The following is a 17,721-nucleotide window of genomic DNA, read 5'->3' as shown; positions in this document are numbered from 1 at the left end:
GACTTTAATGGCTTTCAATAGTGTAGTATCGTGAGGAAAAAGCCTGGTTAGAAACCGATCAAAACAATGTCGTCTGTCTTTCAGTCGTTAGTTTACATAGGGAAAAAAGCCTATGTGACTAAAGTCACACCTAGTTTTTGCGGAGCGTTAACAGGACGGTTTGAATCTAAAAAAAGTTGTTGGTTGAGAAGCGTTGGACGGTTGTCGAGTTGCGTGAGTTACTAGCGTAGCTAAAAGATCGAGTTGTTAGCGTTGCTCAGTTGCGAGAGTGGTCGAATTAGAATAAGATTGTTACATTTAGTTCCATATTAAACAATTATCGTTTTCTGTCTCATTAATATCTGTATAACTAATTTATTGTAATAAATTAAAAATTATAAATAGCATTAGAAAACATTTATACCTAAATTTTCCACGATACTACAATAGCAAAACTTTTTGTAAATAACGCATTCGCATAGCACGTACTTCTTTTATGAAATTTTGTACTCCAACATCATGGTTAAAATTGGAATGTATTGAATTGCGCCTTTTACTGATAACATAGTCTGGTGTTGTGGTTCATTGTAATCTTGATATTTGTCATCACTTTCGCTTTCAGGATCAAACATCGTTTCGGGTGCCCTTGCTACAGGTACACGATCTCTATTTCTTGATTTCGCGGTTTCTTTTGTGGTGTTCGTTACAGGCTTGGAATCTTTGGTCATAACTGTAGTATCGGGGAAGTTTAGGTATAAATTTTCCTGACACTATTTATAATTTATTTACAATAAGTAAACTAAACAGATATTAATTAGACAGAAAACGGTGGTTATTTAACTAGAACTAAACGCAACAATCTTATTTTACTTCAACCACTCTGGCAATTCGACAACGCTGACAACTATACTCTTCGACTTCTCGACTAACTCTGACCCCTAGACTCACTCTTTGAACCCATATCGTCCCTCTCCTCTAGCGTTCTTTTTTTCCTTTCCTTAATCTCACCGTGCCAACGCTTCGCGAGAACTAGGTGACCTTAGTCACGTAGGCTTTTTTCCTATGTAAACTAACAACTGAAGGACAGACGACACTGTTTTGGTCGTTCTCTAGTCAGATCTTCTTTTTACGATACTTTTTTTTTTGCGTGGGGAGGGGAAAATGCTATTACGCATGCCCAGTGACCCGCATCACTGGGTTATGTGGGAGTCGGTCGGATGTCGTTGCCATACCCACTAAAAACCCCTCCTCCTTCTTCCTCCGCTTTGAGGGCAGACAACCCCGGTAAAACCTGTCGGCAGTCATCAGGGTTGTCCTTTCGTGCCCCGTTGTATCTACTTCTTCGGGCAGTTACTGCTCATGTCGTCCTCTCAGCCATTTCAGAATACTGGGCTGATCTCCTTCTGCGGTTTTTCGTTGTTTCGTATTCTTGCCCTCATTGCTCCGCGTAGTTGTTGTTTCGCTCGTTCTCCTCCTTGCCTCTTCCCAGGCCCTCGCTGTCACCCTCCTGTGACACATGACGGTCTTGCAGAATTGCCTGAATTTATTCCAGCTCTCGTTCTTGGCGGTCACCGTGGCGATCAGATTGCCCACGTCTATCTTCCCGCCCAGAGCGATCTCCAGCTCGATTCTTCTGTCCGTCCATTTCGGGCACGCGAAGAGGGCGTGCTCTGCATCGTCGTTCGGGTCTCCACAGTCGAGACAGTTGCTGTCGCTGTCCTTGCCAATCCTTTGCCTATAGACACCGAAGCTCCCATGCCCGGTTAGCAGCTGCATGGTGTGGTGATCGATGTCCATCTTCTTTTTGGTAAATAGCGGCGCACTCGGTATTAATTTCTTTGTGATATTCTCCTTTTTGTAGTTGTTCCACTCCTTCTGCCAGTCCTCTTGGGCCTTCTTGCGAATCGCCTCCAGTTCCTCCTTCAGCTTGCAGTCGTCATCCGTGCCACTCCTGGACCCATGGATCTTGTTCCTCTCGTAGGTCTCTCCGAGCATCTTTATCTTTATGTAAATCGGGAGATTCCCGGTCAACATGCAAAGTGCCGCGTGGGAGACGGTACGGTATGCCGTCGTTGTTATGCACAGGGCCGTTCGTTGTGCACGTTTCAGCTTTTTCCTGTTCTTATCGGTATTCGCTGCTCTAGCCCACACCGGTGCTCCGTAAGTTACGATGGACTCCCACACATTGTAGTAGAGCCTACGAGCCAAGCTGGGCGGCCCGTTGATGTTGGGTAGAATTCCCCTAAGTGCTCCTATTAACTTGTCGGCTCTGTTACACACCATCTCGATATGCGCACCGAACCTCCGACTGGAGTCAATGACGACTCCGAGATACCTGATGCGATCGACCGTTTCGATGTCCGAGGAGCCCAACCTGAGTTTCACCACTCTCGGCACTCGCAAGCTTGTGATGAACATGACCTCCGTCTTTTCTCTCGCCAGGGTGAGCCCGACACTCGTGCACCAGTCGTTGGCGATCCTTAGCATCGTGTTGACCTTGGCGGAGGCCTCTTCGTTCCTCCCGACGGAGCATGTGACGGCCAGATCATCCGTGAAGGCGGTTGCTCTGACCATTGGCATGTTGTCGAGTCTCTCGAGCAACCGGTCGTATACCAAGTTCCACGGGAATGGTCCGAGGATGGATCCCTGCGGGACTCCCGCCGCCACCTCGTGCTCCACCGTGTCGTGCTGGTTGCTCACGATGATCCTCCTTCCGGATAGGTAACTGCCGATTAGCCTTTTGACCTTCCATGGCAGCTTCCTCTTGTCAAATTCCTCGTATATGCTCTTCCAGCTGAGCGAATTGAAGGCATTGCTAATATCTAGGGTGATCATCACGCATACTACCTTCTTCTGTCTGCAGATGTTGGCAAACTTCATCACCTGCGTGATGCCGTCTACCGTACTCCTCTTCTTTCTGAAGCCATATTGCCTCCGATGGAACGGGTCCATTCCGATGCATCTCTCGATGATCTTCTTAAAGCATTTTTCCCAGATCTTGCTCATGGTTGGGAGTATGCTTATCGGCCGGTACGCGTTAGGGAGACTGGGATCCTTACCCGGTTTCCTTAGCAGTATTACTCTGGCCGTCTTCCAGCAGACTGGGATCCATCCTGATTCAGTGATGCCGTTGAACGCCCTTGTCACGAGCTCGCTCCTGCGACTCGCTACCAGCTTCGCGATCTCGCCCGGCACGCCATCGACTCCTGCAGCCTTCTTGGTGTTCATTCTTCCGGCGGCATCGACGACATCGCCTTCGCCGATGGCGACGCTGAGGCTAATATCTCCTTCTTCTTCGGTCTCTGCCTCTTCGCGGCCCTCATAATGGGGGGGTCCGTGTCCCAAGGTGAATAGCCTCTGTAGGACTGCCTTCACCATGTCGATCGGCATGTCGTTGGTTGGTTCCTTGCTTTTACATATCTTCATGACCGTGCGATAGGGTTTGCCCCAAGGGTCGCTCTCCAGTATCTTGCAGTATTCTGCCCAGGCTGTTTTTTTGCTGCGGGCGATCTCCTTTTTTAATTGCCTTCGGATCTCCTTGTAGGCGTTGACGAGGGGCTCGGTGTTGCCGGCGTTCTTCTTCCTTTCTCTCGTCACATTCCTGAGCGCTTTGTGCGCCCGCGCTCTCAGTTCCGCGATCATCGGGTTCCACCAGTAGTTCGCGTACTTGCGGGTCGCCGCACAGTTCGACTTCCTTAGCATCCCTTCGCACGTACCTTCGATGCTCTTTTGCAGGGGCTCGGCCCCATCCTCTCCGATAGCCGCGTTGAGGTCTTCCTTCTTCAGTGTGTCGTCGAATCTGCTCAGGAACTCCTCCGGCGACATGTCCTTGGTCACGTACCTGTAGAACTTCGATACGGTTCGGGTCTTCCTCGCCTTAAACCTGTGGAGCACGTACAGATGGTCCGAGGCCGAGTATTTGTCCAAGACCGCGCTTCCGGCGTGTATCTCGCTGACCTTATTGGATACGCTTATTATGTCGGGGAAGCTCGTCTTCCCGTTCATGAAGAAGGTATACTTTTCCTTGAGCCTCAGTGGAAACACCCGGTGGCTGCTTAGTGCCTCCATTAAGACTCTCCCTCTCTTGTCTGTGGTCGATCCTTCCCAACAGGTTGACTTTGCGTTGAAGTCTCCGGCCACGACGACCTTGTCGTGTCTTCTAGCAGCGCTCTTCGTCATAGTCGACAGCGTGTCTATTCGGAGTATGCTAGCATATTTATGTTGGGCGAACAGTATCCGCTGAAGCAGAAGACGTCGCCGACGCGGACGCCCACTATCCCGTCGCTCTTGACCTCTGTTGTTTCATCAGGCAGTTTGCCGTTGAGGAGTGTGACCCATATCGAGGCGTCTCCTTTGGTGTCATTAAACCAGTGCGGTAGCTGCCTGTTCGGCTCGGAAATTATTATTATATCCGGCCTAAGTTCGATCGCGCATTGGTGCATCATGTCCTGCGCCAGCTTGCATCTGTTGAGGTTTATCTGCAGTATCCTCATTTATTCGCTTTCAACCGCCTTCTATACTCTGGACAAGCCAGGGATCCAGTTACGTGGTCAAATTTCACACCTTTCTCCTTGCTGCAGATGGAGCAGCAGATCCTAATAAACTTGCCGATGTCGTCGTAAAGTCGCCAAACGTAAGACTAATGTCCGGATTATTTCTAAAACTCGCAATGTCGCTTTCACTGTTCGACGCGGGGAGTTTTAACTGGCCCTCCACGGAGGCGCTCTCCACCACTCCTTGGTTGCCCAGGTAGCCCGCCCGGTGGCGCTTCGGTCGCTCGACCCAAGATGGCCTCCGCTCTGCCCCTAAACTCACTTTTCACACACAGCACTTTCTATCGTTTCTCTCGCTATTATACCAGCGAGCTCCACTATTCCTTGTATTCTCGCTCATTCCGGAGCACTAGAAACTTCACTTTCGTGCACTTTTCCGCCCGAATTCTTTAATTAACCCAGATATTTCGGTTATGCCTACGGAGCGACGTGCACGTGTCCGTACTGCTTGCCGCCATCGTTCCGAATCTCCTTTTTACGATACTACATAACTATTTCCTGACTTCCCATGCCTACCATCAATTTGGCAACTGTTTTTTTCTTTTTTTTTCTTTTAGCATTTCGATTTCTTCACTTGCTTGTTTAGTTAGTGTTTGGATTTGTTCTTGCATTTCGGCGGTAGTTCTCGCGTGAATTTCGCTCTGTTTCTGTATCGCGTCTAGTATTTGCTTTAGACTAATTTCGCCGTCTTTACTTGACGCTTTAGACATTTTTTCTTTTCTCCTCTTTTTTTCTCAAAAATTGTTACTTCGTCTGAGTCTTGATTGCCAAAGAATCAAGCTTTACCTTGATATCCGTAGAAATGGATCTTCCGTAGAATGTCCGTTATCAAGTTGCTTCAGATTCATAGATTGTGAGTTTGTCGTTGAGGATGACCTGTCACGACCGGCATACTTTGAACCCGATGGACCGATGATGGAGACAAAGAGGTGGCGGCCTTGGCGACAATGTATATCGCCGAAGTGCTTAAAGAGTCATCTATGTCCTAACGGTCCTTCCACCGAGTGTTCTAGAAGCGTAGCAACGGTCACGTACGCCTACAGGGTAGTGGCGATAATGGGGGGTGACAAACAAAGAAGAAACAGATGCCACCGAAAGTAAAAATATTGTAAGAGCCTCAGTCTCGAACGATCACGCCTAGAGCTCAGAAGTGTCTTATAAGTGTATAAACGAGGAAAAAACAAAGTTTTCTTCTTTCTTTTAAATTTCTTTTTATTTTACGCGACATACGCAGCACACAGCAGCAAGACGAATGAGATGGGTGAGAACGAAATAATGTGGCTATTAGATAGCGGTTGTACAGATCACATAATTAACGATGTCAATTATTTTGATAAATCTATCGACCTTAAGGAACCGGTAAATATATATTTAGGCGATAATAGATCGATAAAGGCAACAAAAATAGTTAAAAAATGTTAAAAGCTACAAAATGTTATAAGCTACTTTGAAGTATTTGGAAAACACAATAAAATAAATATGAGTAAAGTATTTTACGCGAAAGAAATGTCCGAAAATTTGATCAGTTTAGTAAATTAACAGATAATAAGAATACGGCTATTTGAAAAGGAAATATTGCAAAAGTAATAGATGAGGACAATAAACTTGCAGCTGTAGCGTTCAAAGAGAATGGAACATATAGAATGAAAAGTATATTGAAAGGGAAGGAGCACTTAGCAAACCGTGCCGAACGTAGTGGTATGAGTGAAAAGAAAAGATGGCATAAGATGCTAGGACACGTAAATTTTAAATACTTAAATATTTTGGGTAAAGAGCAGCTAGTGACTGGTATACCGAATGAATTTGAGAAGGAATTTTTTAAATTTAGGGCGTGTATAGAAAGTAAAATGCATAATTTACCATTCAAAAATAATCGAACCAAGGCTAGGGAGATAATGGAAATTACGGACGTGCGCGGTCCCTTTAAGACTACCGGATTCAATGAAGAGAAATATTTTATCTCATTTATCGATGATTATAGTAAAATAGCCAGAATTTATTGTATAAAATCAAAAGATGAGGTCTTTGATTGTTTCGTACAGTATGTAAATGAAGGCGCGAATTTAACGGGCAAGAGGTTAAAAATATTGAGATGTGATAAAGGAAAAGAGTACTTGAATAATCGAATTTATAAATTTGCTAGAGATAAAGGTATCAAAATAAATAATTGCCCAACCTACGTACATGAATTAAACGGGACAGCGGAAAGGTATAATAGAACAGTGATGGACATGGCGCGTTGCTTGTTAGCGGAAGCGAAAGTACTTAGAAGGTACTGGCCGGAAATAGTTTGTACAGCGATATACTTGAAAAATCGAATACTGGCAAATACTATAGAGAGAAAGACACCTTTTGAAATATTCTTCGGGAGAAAACCAAGTGTTGAAAATCTACATCTATATGGAGGTAAAGTTTTTGTAAGAAAACCAGAACAAAAAAGAGTTTCTAAATGGGATAAGAAGGCAGATATGGGAATTTTGTTAGAATATAGTGAAGTAGATGTTTGAAGTAGATGAAGTTGATGTTTGCATTGCTTCTGTTAAACTTAATTTTCTCAAATTAAATGTTTTATCACGTGTACTATTTTTCTTCTAAAGACTTCATTTATATTAATGATTAGATTTATGTATTTTATAAATATTAGATTTATGATTAGATATATGATTTATATTAATGATTACATTCAGCTTTTCATTAAAACTACTGAGATCAAATTATGAGAATGCAACGCAGCTTACGCAAGTTGCGTTAATAAATAGTTTCATTATAATTTCTAATGTTTTTGTGCGAACGGTTAACGATGTCCCGGAATTTTCGAGACTCCTAGCAGCTGAGTATGCCAGTATTCGATTTTTCAAAATGTAGAGTACATATATAAATCATGTAAAATATGACGTACTAAATATGCATTTAAATTTAGAAGAATTGCATAAAACAATTTAATTTATAGGCAGCTGGATGGTGCAACCGTTATAATATCCAATCCAAAAGAAGAATTACAGCAAATGCTGGGAAGTCACGATGGTGTAGTTTAAAAGCAGCTATTATGAAAAAGGCTTATCTGCAAAGTGTTACTTGTGCCAGTATAATGTAAAACCGATGAGCACACTATAGGAATCACATAGGGTTCGTATTATACAGGTGTTAGGAAATTAAAGGGATGCCTCTTGAAACCGAAATAAAACGAAAATCAAGCATTAAAAAATTGCGTTTTCGTCTTTCCCTTTTAGACAATTAAAAAGTAGACAATTAAAAATCGGTCAAAATAATCCTGCACGAGAGAAAATCTTACGCAAACCAAAGGAGATTAGTCTAGGCAACGAGACGCACAGTGATCGTCAATTCAAACGATACATGGGCAGCAGCTTACCTCGTACAAGTCGTAGAAAAGACTATAATATTTACAGACGTATACTGTGTTTGACCCATCCGCGAGTTTACCAGGTGGGTTTCTTTCTCGCGTTGCAAGTTAGACAAATATGTCTGTGACATTGAATGCTGTCAGTAGGGCTACGAATTATTGTACGATGTCTGTAAATATCGATGTAGAGAAAGATTCGTGTAAGCGCTGCGTAGAACATGAATGTTTTTTTTTTTTTTGATGTATACATTTTTTGTCTAGATCGTTAATCTGTAACTGCGTGTAATCTTTAACTGTGTGCTTGTGCCACCGGCTCATGTGTCCCCCCTTCTCGCGCCACTTTGGAAGTTGCTCGGCGAAACTAAGGTACAAGGAGTCATTTAGTCGTCTCATTTCGTACCGATAACATGGATCACGTTGCGTCAGGTTTGTAACGTATTTTAACCTATTGGTGGCGTCGGTTCTTTATTACTGTCATTAATATATTTTTCGCATTATTCGTTACTATATTTTTTACTATCTAAGCAAGATTTCGCATGCGTTTTTATAGTATTATATTTCTAAGTATATTTAGTTGTGAACTTTTGAATTCTTGCAAATATTTTCAATTATTTATAATACGCGACTATACTGTATTAATAGAGTGTATATTTCATATTTTAGTAACGAACATTCACAATATAATTCTTGCAAATGATCGCAATGCATTCACGGTATTCGTAAACATTTGTTCGATACCGAGAAATATCTTATAATTTTAAACTAATAATTTTCATACGTGTAGAAGCCGAAGAGTGTGAATCGGGAAGTCGAAAGCCGCGTCTGAAAATAAGACGTACGACAGCATTGTAATTATTTCGTTGCTTCGAATATTATTAATTAAATCAAAACATCATTACTTGTCCTTTCCTCTAAGACCCATTAAGATACTACATAATTTTGGGGGCTCGAGCCGGGATCTAGAGCGCTAAGTGACAAGTGAAAGTGATATTTCGGAACGATGAGTGACTACAATGCAGGAGAAGCAGATTTGACTGACGAGCAGGTGGCTCAGATGCGAATACCTGAGTTAAAAGACGAGCTGAGAAAACGACGGCTGAGATTAACGGGTAGAAAGCGCGAGCTGGTAGCGCGATTGCTGGCTGCGGTACGCTTAGAGCGGGAACACGGTGCACGAGAAGAAGACGACGACGACGATGATGTTTTAGAAGACGACGATGACGATGAGATGGGCGTGATTGGGGACCGTTTAGACGGCAACGGTCCAGGGAATCACGATCTCAGTAGTCAAGACGGCGGAGTTTGGGTGACTCCAGTGGTAAGACGACGAAGGCAAGACGAGCCTAAGTGCACGGTGTTAACGTTTGAAGACGTAAAAGACTCGTTAGGAAAATTCAGCGGAGATGACCTACCGAATGTGAGCCAATGGATAAGGGATTTCGAGAAAATGGCGGAAGTGTGTGGCTGGTCGGACAACCACATGGTGGTTTTCGCCAGGAAGCTTCTCACAGGCTCTGCTCAAGCTTTCGCACGCCAAGAACGATGCACGAAGTCCTGGGCGAAGTTTAAAAAGGCGTTGGTAGATGAATTCCCAGACATAGTGAGTGACCGGGAGGTACATCAAGAATTAGCACATAGAACGAAAAGAACAGACGAGAGTCTGCTTCAGTATATGTATAATATGCGTGAGATTGCGGGACAAGGAAGAGTCGATACACAGTCGGTAATCGACTATATTATCCAGGGTATTCCCGATGAGGTCGCGAATAAAGCCATACTATACGGGGCCAGGAATATGCAGCAGCTGAAGGAACGCTTCAAGCGGTATGAAGCGATGAAAAGTGAGATGAGGGCGAAAACAAAATTTGGGGAATGCAAGGACGATGAAGCGGAACGATCAGCAATACGGAAGCAGTCGAGGCAAACGAGCAGTGATCCCAAAAGGTGCTTCAATTGCGGCGGTGACGATCACTTAAGTGTTACGTGTCCAAAGAAAGAGAAAGGTGTGAAGTGCTTTAGCTGCAACGAATTTGGACATGTTGCGGCGAAGTGTACTGCACGACCAAAGGAGACTTACGTCATCTCGAGGCCCGAGAAGAAGGAGTACGTGAAAGAAGTGTCGATAGATGACTGTAAGATTACATCGTTAGTAGATACGGGTAGTGATCTCACGTTCATACGATCAGACGAGTATGCGAGGTTAGGATCACCACCGCTAGGAAATTGTAAACTTAAGTTTGATGGTTTGGGTTCCGCTGACAATGAGACCTCGGGTAAATTTACGAAGGTAATGACGGCCGACGGGCAGGCTGACGGTCACGAAGACGCGTCGGATATATTGAGGGTCAACGTGATAGAACAGTTTGACGAGATAGATGTAGCGCACATAGAGGAACCTCACTACCGTGAAGCGATTCGCGATATCGTTAGGGGGTATAAGCCAGAGAAGACGCGGGATGTCGGGATAACCGCGAAAATCGTGTTGAAAAGCGACAAACCCATAGTACAAAGACCGCGAAGACTGGCGCCGTCTGAGAAAAGAGAAATAGACGACTTGGTGAAGTTGCGAAAAAACGAAGGCGATTTTAAGTGTCAGGTATGTCATAGGCCGGGCAAAAATATGGAGTACGCGGATACCCCGAGTAGAAATTCACTGCCGGGTGCTGTGTATGTGGCAGAGTGTGAATTGAGAAGCGAGAGCGAGCGAGTGTAGAAGCCGAAGAGTGTGAATCGGGAAGTCGAAAGCCGCGTCTGAAAATAAGACGTACGACAGCATTGTAATTATTTCGTTGCTTCGAATATTATTAATTAAATCAAAACATCATTACTTGTCCTTTCCTCTAAGACCCATTAAGATACTACATACGTATTCCAATTTCTCAATAATAATCTCTTCAGTGTGAAAAGAAAAGAAGCAGTACTCTCTAAATAAACGTTTGATAGAGAAAAGAAGAAAAACATCGAAACAATACTTCGCTTCTTTTCTGCTCTCCATCCCACCTCAACCATAAACAACTTTATTTTTAGGGAATAATTGTGACCGCGTGCAATGCGGTTTGTAGAGTCAGCATTTGCTCCGCAAAAATATTTTTCAATATTTTAAAATCAGGATCGTTTTGATTCAATTCAATTAAATAATCACGCGCGAAAGTAATAAAATTTTATCAAAGAATTTTGTACGCGACATTAGGGTTCTTGTTCGCCGATTAATGATATTTTATGTTTTATTATAGACATACCACAGGTTGGACTTCTTTGTCTTGTTTGGGAATGCACCAACTGTGGCTCAAAAGCCAAGAATGTAAGTAACTTTACATATCATACTTGAATTATGTGTATTTTGTATATTTTGCTTTGAATAATATTGATTAAGAAATACAATTTGATTGAAAATTTCATAGGTTAGGGTTTTCTAAGATTATACTTTTATTAAAATAAGAAAAATTGTTAAGTTCTTAATACCAAATTACAAAACAAATGAGTAATATATTTAAAAAATCATTAGATTTCTGATTTCTAGATTTTAAACTTTTATATTAGAGTTCCAGTTTTTACATTTATAGATGTTTATTAGAATTTCAATCTTTATTATTACTAAAGTTACGAATGTAATAAATTTCCATTTTTCATAATCTCCAACATTCCAAATAATCAGCGATCACTTATCGTGTTTTGTTTTGTAACAGATTTTTAACAACCTCCATTTCCACCATTGGATTTTCAACGGTTCCTGCCTGATGTTAGTCTTTCTAATGATATTTACTGTGATAGTGTAGTATCGATGGCAACGTTTTCCGTTTCTCCGCTTCTAATGGTGAGTCTCATGCACTTTTGTCTCTCCTTTTTGTCACTCGATCATGTCGTAGGATGAAAGGTCCGAATCGGCACGAGTGACTGACTGGTCGTATTATGTAGAATTTTTTGCGAGCATATTGACCGCGGGTATTTTTTATACCCGTGAGTAGTAACATTTCATATCTTTATTTATTAGTTCAGGATAGGTCTTCTTGCACATCGCGATTATAATAATTAGTTTTTTAATAATTAGTTTAAACATATAAATTTGAGAATATATTCGTGGTACTTACAAATATGTATAATAGTATTCGATATAAATATTTGCAAAAGGCAATGTAAATTCGACCAATCGCGGGGAGACGCAATCGCGAGGAAACACGTCAACGGGAGTCGTAAATTCCCGCTACGATTATAATAATCGACGCCGTGGGTAGATCGATCTCCTGATTTCCGTTAAGACAATAGGGGTGGTTGAAATAATATAACTCCGTGATTAACAGTGGTATAACTTATATATTTTCTCCAACAACTTCATATAATCACACAAACTAGTAACGTCGCTGAGTATGGGGATTGCCTTGATCTTGCTCAGATTCTGACTGCCAATCTGATAGACGAAGGCTCTCGTGTCGTAGTAGACATATCGATCGATCAGATCCGACTTTGAGTGAATCGAATCAACAGAATTAACCGAATGACCGAATGAATAGACTTCGACCGCTTGACTTCGACTGTGTGACTTGAGTGACTTGAATTGATTGACTGATTGACTGGAATAGACTGACTCGTACTGACTCCCTTGTGTGTCTGACCTTTGGGACTTACGGAGGAAGTCTCGGGATGTGAGTGGTTTTTGAACGAAGGAAGCTGATTCGTTGTTCGTACTTTCCGTTATGAACATGAGGACACGGATCCCCGTTACCATTGGCTCAGACGTAAACGGTTGAAGTTGGGAGATGGAAGCATCCTACCGGCATGACTCGTGGGAAAATCCTGACATTTCCATTATACAAATGCCTGGTTTTCCCTAGCATACAATTAACAGTTTTTCCCGTCATAAATACCAGCTTACTCCGTAATTTTTAAGAACGTTCAATAAACCTAAGGACTTTTTTAAGTACCAGCTGTAAATCGAAAATACTTGCAGGGTTCAAGGTTTCTGCAAGCTAATGAGAATCGGTTTATAGTGGGCCTTAGCTTTATTGAGTGTTCTCTACGCTTGGGTCTTAACGGTCAGACATTAAGGTACGTCGCGCGGACCTTTTCACGCGACGTAACAGGCAAATATCTAGACGAATATACCTGTATGACATAGATATACTTAATCTTAAGCGATGAATTTTAGTATAAATAAGACATATCGAAGCGATTTCGTTTGAGCATTTTATAGCGGAGAAATCGGATGCCCTCCGATTTCGTTGCAATAAAAGATGTAATTTTCACTCAATGATAATGACAATTCATACAATGTACAATACATACATTTTGTGATAATATTAAGCCACGTTCTTTTATTTTGACTTCAGATATTATAAACATAAGTAGAATTTAAAATATGAATTAGAATTCTTTTTTTCCGTACAAGAATGTGTGAAATTTTATGTGCAAGAAAAATCTTCGCGGCAGGCAGATTTTTGAATCAAAGCAATAACTTTGAACACTGTTTCTGCATTTTCGGAAATGTGCTTTGACGAAGAGATTACCTGAGATTATTTCTATAATCCTTATAGGATTAGATCAAAGATCCTTAGTCCGTTAAATACAAATGAGACAAACTAATCATGTTTTTAGATTAGGATTTTTAGATTTAACCATTTCCGTACCCATTGTTAGGATCTCATTCACGTGCTCAGGTGCTACTTGTATGGGAGAAAGATATTGGGCACGATGACTATAATTAATGCAAAAATTTCTCAGTGACTGACGATGTGATACGTAAATTCCCGCTACAATTCTGAGAATCGACGCCGCGAATTAGTCATTCCCCCGTTTCGATTAGGGTAACAGAGGTGGTTCAAATGATTTTAACACTGAATTAACGGGGTTAATATAAACTTGTATATTTAACAATATTTAAAATTAGAATGAACACGTCACAAATGATTCAACGATGATACAATTAGTTTGTTACAGTAATTCTACCGACTTTATGATATTTTTCGATGTATTCGTTTGACTAAGCGACCTGGATTTTATTCGTCTGAACCCCTCGATGTATTCCGTCTGAATCCTCAAATGATATTGATTGTTCTTCGATTTTTTTCTTTTGTCTTCTCTGGGAGACGACTCCCACTACGCTTGGGTCACGCCACCGTTCGCGCCTATGATCACGTATGCCACCTTTTTTGTGTAGATAAAATAACGGGCCGAAGGCGAATCGACGTTTCTAGAACTATGCGCTTGTCGCTACATTGTATATATTTCGCCGGTCATGTAAGACGATCCGTCTGCGACACTGTAGTACCACGAGCGACGGTTTGGAACACGGCCTATACTAAGCCTCGGGGCGTAACGGTGGTAATATCAGCTACAAGATTAAGTATAACCACGTTGCTAATATTGCTGTCAATTACAATTATAATTCCAAGTTTACTTATATTTATTTTAACGATATAATTTTTTTAGACGTGTTTTATCACGTTTTGAGCAATGGTCACTAGCCTTCGTCAGTCGATTTCAGGAAAATGGTACGTAAATTTTGTATGTTATGTGCATGTTGTATATTAAACTCCGGTATCGGAGGCGTCCGGGACGTTCTCTCTAATGTAGACTCTTGCGCCCGGGTGTTATGTGTGAGAACCGTGTAGGTGGTCCTGTCACGTAAAATAAATAAAAAAAAGGAAATCGAAGATGAAAATAAAAAAAAGAGAGAATTTATTTCTTAACATTTGGTTTACGCTAATTACGATTTGTTTCTGAACTCTAGCCGTGACTTTCCAAGATTGAAGCTCTTATTTTGACTTTCGATCGGATCTGTTTCCTTTTCCCTTGTCACCCCTCAATATTTTCACTATCTACGCGTTTGTTAGGCGTTCGCGACCGTTGCTACGCACGCCTTCTTCTCGAACTTTCGGCGGAAGGACCGTGGGGATATTGGTGGCTATTAGGCACTTCGGCGATATACATTGTCACCGAGTACCGCCATATCTTTATCTCCGTCATCAGCCCATCGAATTTAAAAGTGTGCCGGTCGTGACAATCCTCTGGTCGGGTAGGCGCGTTTTCGAGTATTCAACCTGTTTCAGGGAATTTCATTCGAATAATTGACAGTAAAGTTGGCACGAATGAAACATGTCATCGTCTCTGGTTTTGCCCGTAGAATTTTTGAATATCGCGGTCGTGATCGCGAGTGGTTTCCGAAACGAACGTTAATATTGCTCGATCGTGCACATGTGAACGGACAGCGATCGCTATATGATCGTTGTTCATCCATGTGTACTTGGACCAGCTTCCGCGATTTATGTTTTTACTTGACCTTTGTACTTTATTTTTTGGTTTGCGATCTAGAAAGTCTCGAGCTTAGATGTAAGTTCCAGCGGGCATTGCGCCCGAAGAAAGAAGAGGCTATGGGCCGAAGAGGCCCGGCAAACTGCCGTAGAAGAGGGCAACTACCAATGACTCCCCATCCTCTGGATCATCCAGAGCATGGGAAGTCATTCTTGTTACTATGCTTCCTTGTCAATATGCTTGCTTTTAATATTTGTAGTAGTAGAAATAGTTCTTTTTCTTGGCCGATGTATATAACAGATAGTAAAAGTTAAAAGACAAATGTTCGTATGTATCGTTGGGGAAAGGGATGAACGTAATGGGTTAAAACAAAAACTAGCCGGACGAGCAGGGGTGGAAACAGCTCGGGGAAACGCCGCGTCGTTTTTCGTTAAATGCTTGCTTAATAAATCCGCTGGCTCGTCCGGCTTTTGTTCGCCCTTGTTGTTCGTACCGTGAGCGAAGAATTAACCCCAACTCCTCCGTGAAAACTGGCCGAAAATGAAAAAAAAGGTAGCTCGTGGTCGGGCGAGGCAGTATCGAAAAACAGAATGATTAATCGTAGTGGGCTCGCGCACGGATACTCTTGCCCCCTTTTCCAGGTGTAGAGCGCGAAATTTTAACAATGCTAGAAAATGAAAAATCACCGGTTACGAGACGTGGAGTTATTCTTTTTGACATTTATACGCTTTCAGGTTATGACAATAAAAGGGTGAGATAAAATGAGTCATTGATAGGATTATTTATCTAACAACAAAGTAGGCTAGTTTTATTCACAGAATAGTAGATTTTATAAATTTATTCTTTAACACATCATGGTTAATATATGTGGTTCATTGTGTGTTGTCGCTTTAAATTCGGCAAATCTCAAGCAATTTGGCTGTAAAAAGGAAGATTAGAAATATCAAGTACGAATTAATTTTTAATATCTACTCTCTAATCGAGCAAAACAACCATCGTAAAGAACGACATGCACGAATTTAGCAACTACATACGAATTTTCATTTAGCATCAGAACTACGTAGCATCAAATTCATCTGAAACCTGATTAAAGTCTTACATCCTCTATTAACACGATACTTGGAGTAAGTAATTTTACCCGGGTATTTACTACATTGCAAAGGAGTGTAAGGGGTGTGCATCAGCAAGGCAAAGCATCCTGAACAGACGGACGTACTCGTACAATGGGCACTCGAATGTTTTTCGAGTAGTCCCTGAATAGGTTCGCCTATCTCGAGGGGAAGAGCCTCGAGTGCACGACAATTTCACTAAAATTTGCACGAGGATGTGGAAACGGTTAAAAAGGCCGTTATAACGGCTGCTGTCTACGTTCTCTTTCGTTTGCTGTTGAGTGTCGAAGCGTGTAGACGTGTGTCTAGTGCTCTGTGAAGTTAACAAAACAACACGCGACACCCATCCGTTGAAAGTGGATCGACACATACATAATCCAAGTGTTTCTAAACTTACTAGTGGAAAATCCAACGCTCCTAATCTCTGACCCGAATCATAGCTTCTCAACTAGTTATTTCAAATTTATTAAAAAAAAAAGAGATAGTGCAACGTAAAAAGTGCCAAAGGTACGGTCACATGCAGAAATATTGCAACCATAATTTCCGCTGCGTTAAATGTGCAGGTATATACCGCACTGATCAGTGCACTAAATCTCCAGAAACCCCTACGAAGTGCATCCTCTGTCAAGGAGAGCATCCTGCGAATTATAAAGGTTGCTCAGCCTACAAAACCTTGTACACAAATAACTCAAATACTCAGCCCACAAAAATTCTCTACTCCTTCAACCTCCTATGCCCAGGCAGTTCAAGAAAATCAAAACAATCCGAAAATCCATAGTGACCATTCTCAAAATAGTGTTCCCAACTCTCAAAACTCGGATAACTTCTCTAGACTCGAAAAATTAATCGAGAAACAATCAGAACAAATTAATAACTTACTGTCATAATTAACACTCATCATGAATAAATCATACTTAACCAATAGACAATTCATGGTTAAATACTTACATGCCACAACCACAACATTTCCAATAGAAGCTGGCATACCCCAAGGTAGTGTCCTCGGACCCCTCCTGTTCTCCATCTACACTGCCGATTTACCAATATCAACAGAAATAACTATAGCAACATTTGCTGACGACACAGCACTATTAGCATCCCACGTAGACCCGATAATCGCATCCTCCACTCTCCAGCGATATCTCGACTCTATGGAAGAGTGGTTTCATAAATTGGGCTTCAAAATTAACGAAAATAAATCCACACATGTAACCTTCACGCTGCAAAAAAACATGCCCTAGAGTGACAATTAAAAATATAGCAATTCCTAACAAGGATTCAGTCAGATATCTGGGCATGACTCTGGACAGGAGATTGACATGGAAATAACACATCATAGACAATTTGAAGCAATTCGAGGCTAAACATAAAAAATAGACCTAAGCACTAGATTTAGCTGGAAGTAAACTTATAAATAATTAGTCATGTAACTGCGCCACGCCAGAGAAACTTACTGAAAATTCTCAATGCGAGA

This window comes from Bombus affinis, chromosome 18 (genome assembly GCF_024516045.1).
Source record: "Bombus affinis isolate iyBomAffi1 chromosome 18, iyBomAffi1.2, whole genome shotgun sequence".
NCBI lineage: Eukaryota > Metazoa > Arthropoda > Insecta > Hymenoptera > Apidae > Bombus > Bombus affinis.
This window is presented reverse-complemented; position numbering follows the sequence as displayed.